Source organism: Pseudophryne corroboree, chromosome 5 (assembly GCF_028390025.1).
Source record: "Pseudophryne corroboree isolate aPseCor3 chromosome 5, aPseCor3.hap2, whole genome shotgun sequence".
NCBI lineage: Eukaryota > Metazoa > Chordata > Amphibia > Anura > Myobatrachidae > Pseudophryne > Pseudophryne corroboree.
In genome coordinates, this window is record NC_086448.1 from 89,238,370 (window position 1) to 89,250,981 (window position 12,612).

The following is a 12,612-nucleotide window of genomic DNA, read 5'->3' on the forward strand; positions in this document are numbered from 1 at the left end:
CACAGACGCCCCTTCTCGGGCTGTGGGCACAGACGCCCCTTCTCGGGCTGTGGGCACAGAAACTACTTTAGTTATGGGTAACATAGATAGTCTCTGTTGATTTCTGAACTTGGGATTGGGTCTATTTGTCACAGGACCCCAATCGTAGACTTTTTGGACACTCCTGTCCGGGGTAAAGGAACTTGAAACTGTAGAGGATACGTTGGAAGGTTTGTAGGTGAAAACACTGTGATGCTGGGACCTGTCACCAACTTTTGAGTTGTGGAAGGAACAGTCCTTAATAAGATGACTAGAACTCCCACAGTAAAAGCAGAGGTGAAGCTGCCTGCGATGGCGGCGTTCAGCTTCCGTGAGTTTGGAGCGCGGATAGCTCTGGAATCTGCCCTCTCTCTGCATAGGAGGAGAGACTTGAGTTTGTAGGAAGCTTGACACGGAGGTCGCACTAGTCTCAATACATTGAGCAGGACTCTTCACTGTATTTAAAGCACCACCTAGGATTTCTGGTATGATTGGAATGATTCTTGATAGCAGACTTTGAAGTTGTTCCAATAAATAACAAAGAGTGTTTATAAGTTCAGGTTTTACAGCAGAAGACAGAGGAGTCCTGAAATTTGCAAAGGAGGAAGTCGCCCTCTCAGTAGAATCAGTTGTGAAGGGTGTACCATAGGGCTGACTTGAGCGAGGTCCACCTACAGGAACGAATTGTGCAGAGGAAGTTGGAATAACTGGAACAGGAGTGACTTGAACTGGAACAGGAAGATCAGCAGAACTTGGAAGGGATTGCTGCAAGGTATCCAAACGGGTAGACATTCCCTGCAGAAACAGGATCACTTGTTGTTGTGCTGCCTCATAGCCATCCAAACGGGAGACCAGATTTTGTAAGGCCCCTGACCCCACATTCTGACCACCATCCGAGTCCATGGGCCTTGGACAAACTGTCAGGTTCGGTCTGGTTTGTGTCCCCGGAGGGGGCGCTAGTGGGTCAGTGGAGGTAGGATGGAAGAATGAAGTGAGGAGGCAGTACTGGGTTTCTGCGCATGTGCACAATGTAGATTTATTAATAACAGAAAAGTCCAGATAATAATGCAGCAGAAAGTAAACAAACGAATGCAATGGAAATGACAATGGTAACGGCAATGGTAATGGCAATGGAATAGTATGGTTTGAAACTGAAAGTCTATGGCAGAGTTTGTAATGCAGAAATGGAACCAGAGTAATTAAGACGTGGAGCCAGCAGAGGTGAAATGATGGTAGCAAACCAGGTAGAAATGCAGGAGACTGGATGGTGATGTTCACTGTGCTGTTGGAAGTGCACAATCAGCATGCAGGCTGAATCACAGGTGAGATGACGGAATGCACCTGGAGAGGGAGTCTCTACTGCTGTAGGCTGGAGCACACTGCAGATGTAGAAGGTGTGAAGCCAGAAAGGTATTGCTGGTGCTGGTACTTGTAGTTCCACGGAAGTAACAGGTACAGGAGAATATCCAGGAACACAAGGGATCTGGAGACTGGAACACAGGGAACCACTGGAGGCTGGAACACAGGGAACCACTGGAGGCTGGAACACAAGGAACCACTGGAGGCTGGAACACAAGGAACCACTGGAGGCTGGAACACAAGGAACCACTGGAGGCTGGAACACAGGGAACCACTGGAGGCTGGAACACAGGGAACCACTGGAGGCTGGAACACAAGGAACCACTGGAGGCTGGAACACAAGGAACCACTGGAGGCTGGAACACAGGGAACCACTGGAGGCTGGAACACAGGGAACCACTGGAGGCTGGAACACAGGGAACCACTGGAGGCTGGAACACAGGGAACCACTGGAGGCTGGAACACAGGGAACCACTGGAGACTGGAACACAGGGAACCACTGGAGACTTGACACACCGAATGTAGCAGGAGAGCTGGAGTGATTGCTGGAACTTGTAGTTCCACAGGAACACCGGAACTGCTGGAACGGCTGGGACCTGTTGTTCCACAGGTCTAACACACAAGGAAATCTCTGAAGACAGAGGATTGCAAACAGGAGCCACCTGTTCACGGGATGTGACGTGTTGTCCAAGGCAATGTGAGAGAGCCACAAACTGGAAGTTATACCTCCTGCCCAGCAGTGATTGGACACAAACTGCAGGCAGAGATACTAGCTGGATTAGGTGTCCAGATCAGCTGTGAGTTAGCTGAAGCATTCCAGGCTGCAGAGGACTGAAAACCAGAACTGGAACAGAACTGAACTGCTGGGACCTGTAGTTCCACAGCAGTGATGCGATGGAAAATGCAGATTCCTGACACTGTGTGGGGTATTGTGAATTTTGGCTCATACTGTGTGGTATAATGTGAATTTTGGCTCATTCTGTGTGGGGTAATGTAAATTTTGGCTCATACTGTGTGGTATAATGTGAATTTTGGATCATACTGTGTGGTATAATGTGAATTTTGGATCATACTGTGTGGGGTAATGTGAATTTTGGCTCATACTGTGTGGGGTAATGTGAATTTTGGCTCATACTGTGTGGGGTAATGTGAATTTTGGCTCATACTGTGTGGGGTAATGTGAATTTTGGCTCATACTGTGTGGGGTAATGTGAATTTTGGCTCATACTGTGTGCGGAAATGTGAATTTTGGCTCATACTGTGTGGGGTATTGTGAATTTTGGCTCATTCTGTGTGGGGTAATGTGAATTTTGGCTCATACTGTGTGGGGTAATGTGAATTTTGGCTTAGTCTGTGTTGCATAATGGGAATTTTGGCTCATTCCATGTTGCATAATGTGAAGTTTGTGTTAGGGTCTCCTGCCCTGTGCTGCCACGTCGTCATGGCAACCGGGAGACAAGTGCTAGCGGAGTAACCTGAGCGCAGCTGATACTCCGGTTCGGGTCTTTTGCTGTGCAGTGGTTATAGGCTCTGTGCACAGCAGGGGATCCGGTGCTGGTTTTTGTGCTCACAGTCTGTGAGGTCTGAGTGGGGCGTGGACAGCACCTGCTTTATAAGGCCTCTTCTCAGTTTAAGCAGATGCTGCTGAATCTTTGTTGGTTAGTCAGTTCCTGAAAGTTAGCCAGTACTGTGTAGCTTTGTATTTGTTTGTTGCTTACTGCAAATAGGCCTGGGGATTTGGTATTACACTCTGCCAATCCAGACCTAGCAGTAAGACTAGAGTCAGTCGTTTAGCTTGCTGGGGTTCTGTTACTACTCTGTGAACTTAGCAAGTTTGCGGCTGTATTCTAAGACTTGCCTGTCTAATCCTGTCTCACTGTGCTAGGTGTCAGGGGTCAGTTTAGTGGCAGTAAGCTGAACCTGTGCACTGCAAGTGAGAATTAGGATTGTGGAGACTCTCCTTGTGTCTATCATTCCATCTCTGACCAAGGAGTTTACTGCCACACCCGTTGGTAACCCTTTAGGGTTTTGCTGTTGCCCTTAGCAACAGCATTTCGGGTTCTCTACGTATTAAAACACAACATCTTGCTTTTCCCATCTGAGCATTTCTAATACAAGGGAGATACCCAGTTCCTTAGCCTCTGGGCTTCTCTGTTCACTTTGTGTGTATCTTGTTACCCTATCACCTTCTGTGTACGTTATGTCATATTCCCCAGTCTGTCTGTGAGTCCATTTGTTTTGCATACCTATCCGTTCAGACACCAGTACATTCCTGCAGGCACTGGTGTGCATAACAGTTTGGCTCATTCCGTGTTGCATAATGTGAATTTTGGCTCATGCAGTGTGGCATAATGTGTATGGGGCACCAGTACTAGATAGTATAGGGGTCCTACTATTGTGGTGCATAATGTGTATAAGGGGTATATGATGTGGTACACTACACTTAAGGACAACAATGGGCATTACTGTGCTGTGTTATGTTAGTAAGGAATGCTACGGAGTGGTGTAATTCGTATTTGAGTATTATTGAGTGGCCACGCCCCCTTTTTGGCACATGCGTCTTAGATATTTCAAATATGGGTGGGTGTGGGGCGCCAGTCCTTTACTTTGCCAGGGGCGCTCAGACCCCTAGATACACCCCTGCTGCCAGTATGCCCAATGAGGTATGGCCTCACCCCACATTGATTACTACCACAAATTATCACTGGTGTCCAGCAGATCTCCTGGCAGCACTGGATTTAGGTCCAGCACCCTTAACTGGTAATCCTGGTCTGTCACAATGGGGGTCATTCTGAGTTGATCGCAGCAGCAAGTTTGATAGCAATTGGGCAAAACCATGGGGGTAATTCCAAGTTGATCGCAGCAGGATTTTTGATAGCAATTGGGCAAAACCATGTGCACTGCAGGGGAGGCAAATATAACATGTGCAGAAAGAGTTATATTTGGGTGGGTTATTTTATTTCTGTGCAGGGTAAATACTGGCTGCTTTATTTTTACACTGCAAATTAGATTGCAGATTGAACACGCCCCACCCAAATCTAACTCTCTCTGCACATGCTATATCTGCCTCCCCTGCAGTGCACATGGTTTTGCCCAATTGCTAACAAAAATCCTGCTGCGATGAATTTGGAATTACCCCTCATGTGCACTGCAGGGGAGGCAGATATAACATGTGCAGAAAGAGTTAGAGTTGGGTGGGTTATTTTGTTTCTGTGCAGGGTAAATACTGGCTGCTTTATTTTTACACTGCAGTTTATATTTCAGTTTGAACACACCCCACCCAAATCTAACTCTCTCTGCACATGTTATATCTGCCCCCCCTGCAGTGCACATGGTTTTGACCAACTGCTAACAAATTTGCTGCTGCGATCAACTCAGAATTAGGCCCAATGTGAACTTCATTGAGTTGCTATTAACGGACACTTTCCTTGTTTGATCTTAACAATACAACTGGGAAAATCCCAGAAGGCAGATAGCCATGGTCCTTGAAATGTTAGAGCTGCTATGCATTCTCCAGTGCTTTCTATAGATTCCTCTCTTTGGGTTCACTACGGCTGGCCGGCGGTCGGGCTCCCGGCGACCAGCATCCCGGCGCCGGGAGCCCGACCGCCGGCTTACCGACAGCGTGGCGAGCGCAAATGAGCCCCTTGCGGGCTCGCTGCGCTCGCCACACTACGGGCACGGTGGCGCGCTACACTATTTTATTCTCCCTCTATGTGGGTCGTGGACCCCCACGAGGGAAAATAAGTGTCGGTATGCCGGCTGTCGGGCTCCCGGCGCCGGTATACTGAGCGCCGGGAGCCCGACCGCCGGCATACAGAAGACCACCCCTCTCTTTTAGCGTCATACAAATACAGCTTGTTGTTACATCATCTTATCTATTTATCAGTCTTGGTTTAGCAGAATCAGTTGGATACTTTGTATCCATATAACATGTTATCCTTTGTGTCCATACCTTAGTTATCAGTGGAGGATTTACCACAAGGTAGTATTAAGGGCTCCATACACTACAACGATATGTCTGAGGCTGAAGTCGGATGTAATTTCCCTTGAACTCCCCCGGGACCGTCCCGGGAGTGATTCCATACAATTTGGTACTTTTGTGCTATTTTTGCATAAGATATATCGCATGCGATTGATGAAGCCGCTATACATCGCATGCAATATATCGTACGGCATACAATTGTACCAAGAGATATATCTGATCGGCTGGATAGAGGGCTACGGGGGCTGGGAGTGTCCTGAGAATGCCAGTCACACTTCCCTGTGATACATCGCATGCGATATATCATATGCACACTTTTTTCATCCGATTCCATCCAATTCCGATATATCATTAGTGCAGCACCAACGACCTAGGGGAATTATGTTAGTGAACTCATGACCATACAGTAGCAGATTTACCACTAGGCAACCAAAGCAGCCACAAGGACCTTGTGGGTTCCAGGGGGCTCGCCGACAGATCATAGAGTCAGGAGAGCATTTCTGATTTCCGCCAAAAATGCTGGGCTGGCTGAATACTCCCGGCAGGCCAGATAGGGGCCAGTTGCCTGCACCTGACTGTGCGCAGTGCCTATAGTGTGATTTTTAGAGCAGCACGGACGGTGCAATGGTTAGTATTGCTGTCTCACAACACTCAAGTCATGGGATCAATTCTCACCATTGCCCTAACTGTGTGGAGTTTGTATATTCTCCCCGTACTTGCTCTGGGTACTCCGGTTTCCTCCCGCAATCCAAAAATATACTGATAGTTTAATTGGCTCCCAACAAAATTAACTCTAGCATGGATGTGAGTGCGTGTACATGTGGTTGGGAATAAAGATTGTAAGCTCCACTGGGGTAGAGACTGCTGTGAATGGCCAAACGTTCTCTGTAAAGCGCTGCAGAATATGTGTGTGCTATATAAATAACTGGTAATAATAATAATAATAATACTACACTAGTACAACTACCATCCGCAGGGGAAGATTGGGGAGCATACACTGACTGGGGGGAGTCATAATGAGTTGGGACCTGTCTGCTACACTTGGTAATGAAGGGGGGGGGGGGGGGGGAAGGGGGGCAAACTGAGGATTGATTGAGGAAAGGGACCCCAAATCAGTGTCTTGCTTAGGGCCCCATGAGGTCTAAATCCGCCTCTGCCTGTTAGCTGCAGATAATTCAGGATATTATGCAGGTGTGTTTGAGTTAAAGATGTTTTGGTTATCATGGAGTAAAACTTAGTTGATGCTTTAAACACAACAGCTGCACATCAAATGTCACTTTCTAGTGTCCTGGCTCCAATATCAGTCTATTGTTATCTGTATCAGGAACATAACACAAAACACATATAAAACTGTAATAATCGCAATATGTTTGTAACCTTTAATCCAACAGAGAGAGAGTGAGAGAGTGAGAGAGTGTGTGTGTGTGTGTGTGTGTGTGTGTGTGTGTGTGTGTGTGTGTGTGTGTGTGTGTGTATATATATATATATATACCGTATATACTCGAGTATAAGTCGACCCGAATATAAGCCGAGGCACCTAATTTTACCACAAAAACCTGGGAAAACTTATTGACTCGAGTATAAGCCTAGGGTGGGAAATGCAGCTCTAGCCGTACACAGCCCTCATAGTGCCAGATATGCCCTCATACTGCCAGATATGCCCCACAGTGCCAGATGTGCCAGGTATGCCCCACAGTGCCAGATATGCCCCACAGTGCCAGATGTGCCCCACAGTGCCAGATGTGCCAGATATGCCCCACAGTGCAGGATACTTACCCTCCGTCGCTCCCGCGCTGTCTTCTGAAGGAGGGACACAGAGAGCGCAGCGCGCGGCTTTCCTGTGTCCCTCCTGCATCTCCGGCGGCAGCGGCGTGTGTTAAAGGAAGTGCCGGTTCGTGCACTTCCTTTACCACTCAGACGCCGCTGCCGCCGGAGATGCAGGAGGGACACAGGAGAGCCGCGCGCTGCGCTCTCTGTGTCCCTCCTTCAGAAGACAGCGCGGGAGCGACGGAGGGTAAGTATCTGGCACTGTGGGGCATATCTGGCACTAAAGCTGACTCGAGTATAAGCCGAGGTGGCTTTTTCAGCACAAAAAAAAGTGCTGAAAAAGTCGGCTTATACTCGAATATATATATATATATATATATATAGATGCGAATGCCCTCACTCACTCACTCACTGACTGATCATCACTAATTCTCTTACTTCCCGATATGTTAGGAAGCTGAACTGTAACATAGTTTTCCTATTTCCCACCTGCAGAATACCTATGTAATTAGAATTTTAATAAACCTCCCCTGAGGGGATGAAAAGGGGGTTGACATAATGACGTCATTACCAATGTGTGGCTTGTGTTGCATGAACGATAACGCCCAAACGGACAATCAGATCAAAATTTGAATTGCACCTCCAGTGTGTAGAATTGAATAAACTACAAAAATGGTCCTGTCACTTTTTACTGTATCTGCTACGGGTGCTGCTCGGGTAACGCCAAGAACCATGGATTAATATTTACTTACATTAAGACGTCTCAAATTTACATCTCTATGAATTTACCAAATTATTAGTACTCATTTGTACTTACAACCATGAAAATCAGAAACTCCCGTGCGAAGAGCAGGTAGAACAGCTAGTGTGTATATATATATATATATATATATATATATATATATAGGTATATATATATATATATATATATTTATTTTTTCTTTAAATTTTAATTTAAAATTACTTGAAAAACTTACTAAAGGTAGGTTTTTTTTTACGCCGGTCAACATACCGGCGTTTGGGATGCCGGCAGTCGGAATACGACGCCGGAATCCTGACACTGCTCAGAATACTGATGCTGGAATCCTGACATGGCTCACAATGGCGGTGCCATAATCCCAATAAGTATATTGGGGTGGGTTAAGGTCAAGCTGCAGGGGGAGGGGGTGGGATTTAGGTTTAAACTGCAGTACGGATGGTGTATGGTTAGCATTACTGCCTCACAGCACTGAGGTCATGGGTTCGATTCCCACCATGGCCCTAACTGTGTGGAGTTTGTATATTCTCCCCGTACTTGCGTGGGTTTCCTCCGGGTACTCCGGTTTCCTCCCACAATCCAAAAATATACTGGTAGGTTAATTGGCTCCCAACAAAATTAACCCTAGCGTGACTGTGTGTGTGTACATGTGATAGGAAATATAGAATGTAAGCTCCACTGGCGGCAGGGACTGATGTGAATGGCCAAATATTCTCTGTACAGCGCTGCGGAATATGTGTGCGCTATATAAATAACTGGTAATAAATAAATAAATAAATGGGGGGAAGGGGAGGTCTGTAAATGTATATCATCAGAGCCGGCCATAGGCATAGGCAAACTAGAGCATTTGATATGCCTAGTGGCATCAGCAGCTTCTGCTGATTAAAATGATATGTGGCATGCCTATATTATGTGTGTAGCATTTCATATGCAGATACAGCCACAGTCTCACACAGTATATAGGCATGCTGCATATCATTTTAATCAGCAGAAGCTGCTTGTGCATCCTAGCCACATAGCAATGCAAATAAGATGCATTTTCATAAAAAAAAGGTGCCCGACGTTAGCATTGAGGCAAGATTTATGAGGACACATCTGTATCCAAGCAGAGGCAGAGGTCACAGTGTTAGTGGCAGTGTGAGTGCTGTGTGCATGTGAGTGGGTTGGTTGTGCAGTAGTGTTCAGAATATGTGTAAGGAGCATTATGTGTGTCATGTAAAAATGCATTAATAAATAATGTGCAACATATGTGTAAAGGGCACTATGTGTGTCATTATGTGTATAAGGGCATTAATAATGTGCGGCATATGTGTAACAGGGTACTACTGTATGTGTGTCATTATGTGTATAGGGGCACTAATAATGTGCAGCAAATGTGTAGGGGGCACTATGTGTGTCATTATGTGTATAAGGGCATTAATAATGTGCGGCATATGTGTAACAGGGTACTACTGTATGTGCAGTGGCGTAACTACTGCCCCCGCAGTCCTCACGGTGGCTTGGGGGCGAGGGGCTGCGGGGGCGCCACTGATTTACAGCAGACTGACATGCGGACGAGCGTCCGCATGTCAGTCTGCAGTCTCCTTCCCTCCGCCGCTTTTTGGAGGGACACAGAGGGCACAGCTCACCTCTCCTGTGTCCCTCCTGCTGCATCATCTCCGGCGGCCGCGGGTCTAATAGGGAGAAGTGCCGTCCGTGAGCTCTAATTGGCTCACGAACCGGCACTTCCCCCTATTAGACCCGCGGCCGCCGGAGATGATGCAGCAGGAGGGACACAGGAGAGACGAGCTGTGCCCTCCGTGTCCCTCCAAAAAGCGACGGGGGGGTAAATATCTGGCACTGGGGGCATATATGGCACGGGGGGGGGGAGGAATATCTGGCACTGGGGCATTTCTGGCACTGGGGGGAATATCTGGCACTGGGGGCATATCTGGCACTGGGGGGGGGGATATCTGGCACTGGGGCATATATGGCACTGGGGGGGATATCTGGCACTGGGGGCATATATGGCACTGGGGGGGATATCTGGCACTGGGGGCATATATGGCACGGGGGCATATATGGCACTGGGGGGAATATCTGGCACTGGGGGGAATATCTGGCACTGGGGGCATATATGGCACTGGGGGCATATATGCACTGGGGGGGGGGATATCTGGCACTGGGGCATATATGGCACTGGGGGGAATATCTGGCACTGGGGGGGGGTATCTGGCACTGGGGCATATATGGCACTGGGGGGGGGGATATCTGGCACTGGGGGCATATATGGCACTTGGGGGGAATATCTGGCACTGGGGGCATATATGGCACTGGGGGGGATATCTGGCACTGGGGGCATATATGGCACGGGGGGAATATCTGGCACTGGGGGGGAATATCTGGCACTGGGGGCATATATGGCACGGGGGGAATATCTGGCACTGGGGGGGAATATCTGGCACTGGGGGCATATATGGCACTGGGGGCATATTTGGCACTGGGGGGGAATATATGGCACTGGGGGCATATCTGGCACTGGGGGCATATCTGGCACTGGGGGGGAATATCTGGCACTGGGGGCATATGTGGCACTGGGGGGGTATATGTGTACCTGGCACATGGGGGGGACGACTATATTTGGCACTGGGGCATGTAAGTACCTGGCACCGTGGGGGAATATCTGGCACTGGGGACATATGTGGCACTGGGAGCACAGCCCTAGCAACAAGGACTACCTCCTAGCAACGAGCATGACACCCAGTGCATGAAACACCTGGCAACGAGCATGACACCCAGTGCATGAAACACCTGGCAACGAGCATGACACCCAGTGCATGAAACCCCTGGCAACGAGCATGACACCCTGAGCATGAAAACCCCTGGCACCGTGCATGGAACCAAGAGCATGAAACCCCTGGCACCGAGCATGACACCCAGTGCATGAAACACCTGACAACGAGCAGGTAATTGAAAAGTAATTAGAAGCCTTACTGTAGGACTTAATGTGTAATGGGCATTACGGTGTGTGGCATAATGTATCACGGACATTGCGGTGTGTGTCATAATGTGTCACAGGCATTACGGTGTATGGTATACTATATCGCGGGCATTGTGATATGTGGTATAATGTCTCAGGGTCATTGCAGTGTGTGGCATAATGTATCACGGACATTGCGGTGTGTGTCATAATGTGTCAGGCATTACGGTGTGTGGTTTACTATATCACGGCCATTGTGGTATGTGGTATAATGTCTCAGGGTCATTGCAGTGTGGCATAATACATAACGGGCATTGCGATGTGTGGCATAGGGTATAACGGGCAGGGCATTGCGATGTGTGGCATAGGGTATAACGGGCAGGGCATTGCGGTATGTGTCACAGGCATTACGGTGTATGGTATACTATATCACGGGCATTGTGGTATAATGTCTCAAGGTCATTGCAGTGTGTGGCATAATGTGTCACAGGCATTGTATGTGCTATAATGTATCGGGCATTGCAGTGTGTGGCATAATGTATCACGGACATTGCGGTGTGTGTCATAATGTGTCACAGACATTGTATGTGCTATAATGTATCAGGGGCATTGCAGTGTGTAGCATAATGTATAACGGGCATAGCGATTCCTGTCATAATGTGTCACAGGCATTACGGTGTGTGGCATAATGTGTCACAGACATTACGGTGTGTGGCATAATGTGTCGGGGGCATTACAGTGTGTGCATATTGTGTCGTGCATTATTGTGTGCGGCATAATGTCTAAGGGCCATTGCAGTATGTGGCATAATGTATACTGGGCATTACTATAAGGAGGAAAAATGACAAATAATGTAAGGGGCATGAATCAGGATTATTTTTCTTTCCTGTGGTGGCCAACGTATGGGCGTGCAGGTTGCAAAACTGGGGTATAAGGTAGTCTTTTCCTGCAATGCCACGCCCCTTTATGCGAAACCACGCCCACTCCAACAAAACCACGCCCCTTTTTTGGCGCGCGCACCTTCGGCGCGCGCATATTTATCCCTTTCTTGCTCCCAATTATGGAGCATGAAGGGGGGGGGGGGCGCCGAAGAATTTTTTGGCTTGGGGGAGAAAAATTTCTAGTTACGCCACTGTGTATGTGTGTCATTATGTGTATAGGGGCACTAATAATGTGCAGCAAATGTGTAGGGGGCACTATGTGTGTCATTATGTGTATAAGGGCATTAATAATGTGCGGCATATGTGTAAGGGACATTATGTGTAAATGGCATTAATAAAGGTTGTCATAATGTGTAAGGTGCATTATGTTTATAAGGGCATTAATGTGTCTCATATGTGCAAGGGGCATTACTGTGTGGAATTGTGTATAAATGCATTACTAATGTGCGGCATTATGTGTATCAGGTACTCTACTATGTGGCGTTGCGTATAGAAAGGGCACTACTGTGTCGTCTAATGTGAATAAAGAGCAATAGGGTGTGGTGTAATGTGAATAAGGAGCAATTCAGTGTCATGTAATGTGAATAAGGGGCACTACTGTGAGGAGTAACGTTTATAAGGTAAATTGATACTACTGTGGGATGTAATATGAATTATGGACACGATCGCATGATAAAATGTGAATAAAGTTGCAGTACTATGTGGCGTAATTGGAATTGGGGTTACTATTGTGTGGCCATGCCCCTTGCCAGCAAAAACACACCCCTTTTTGGGCTGATGCGCCAAATGTGCGAACCGTTCCTATTTAAAATATAGGGGGTACAAA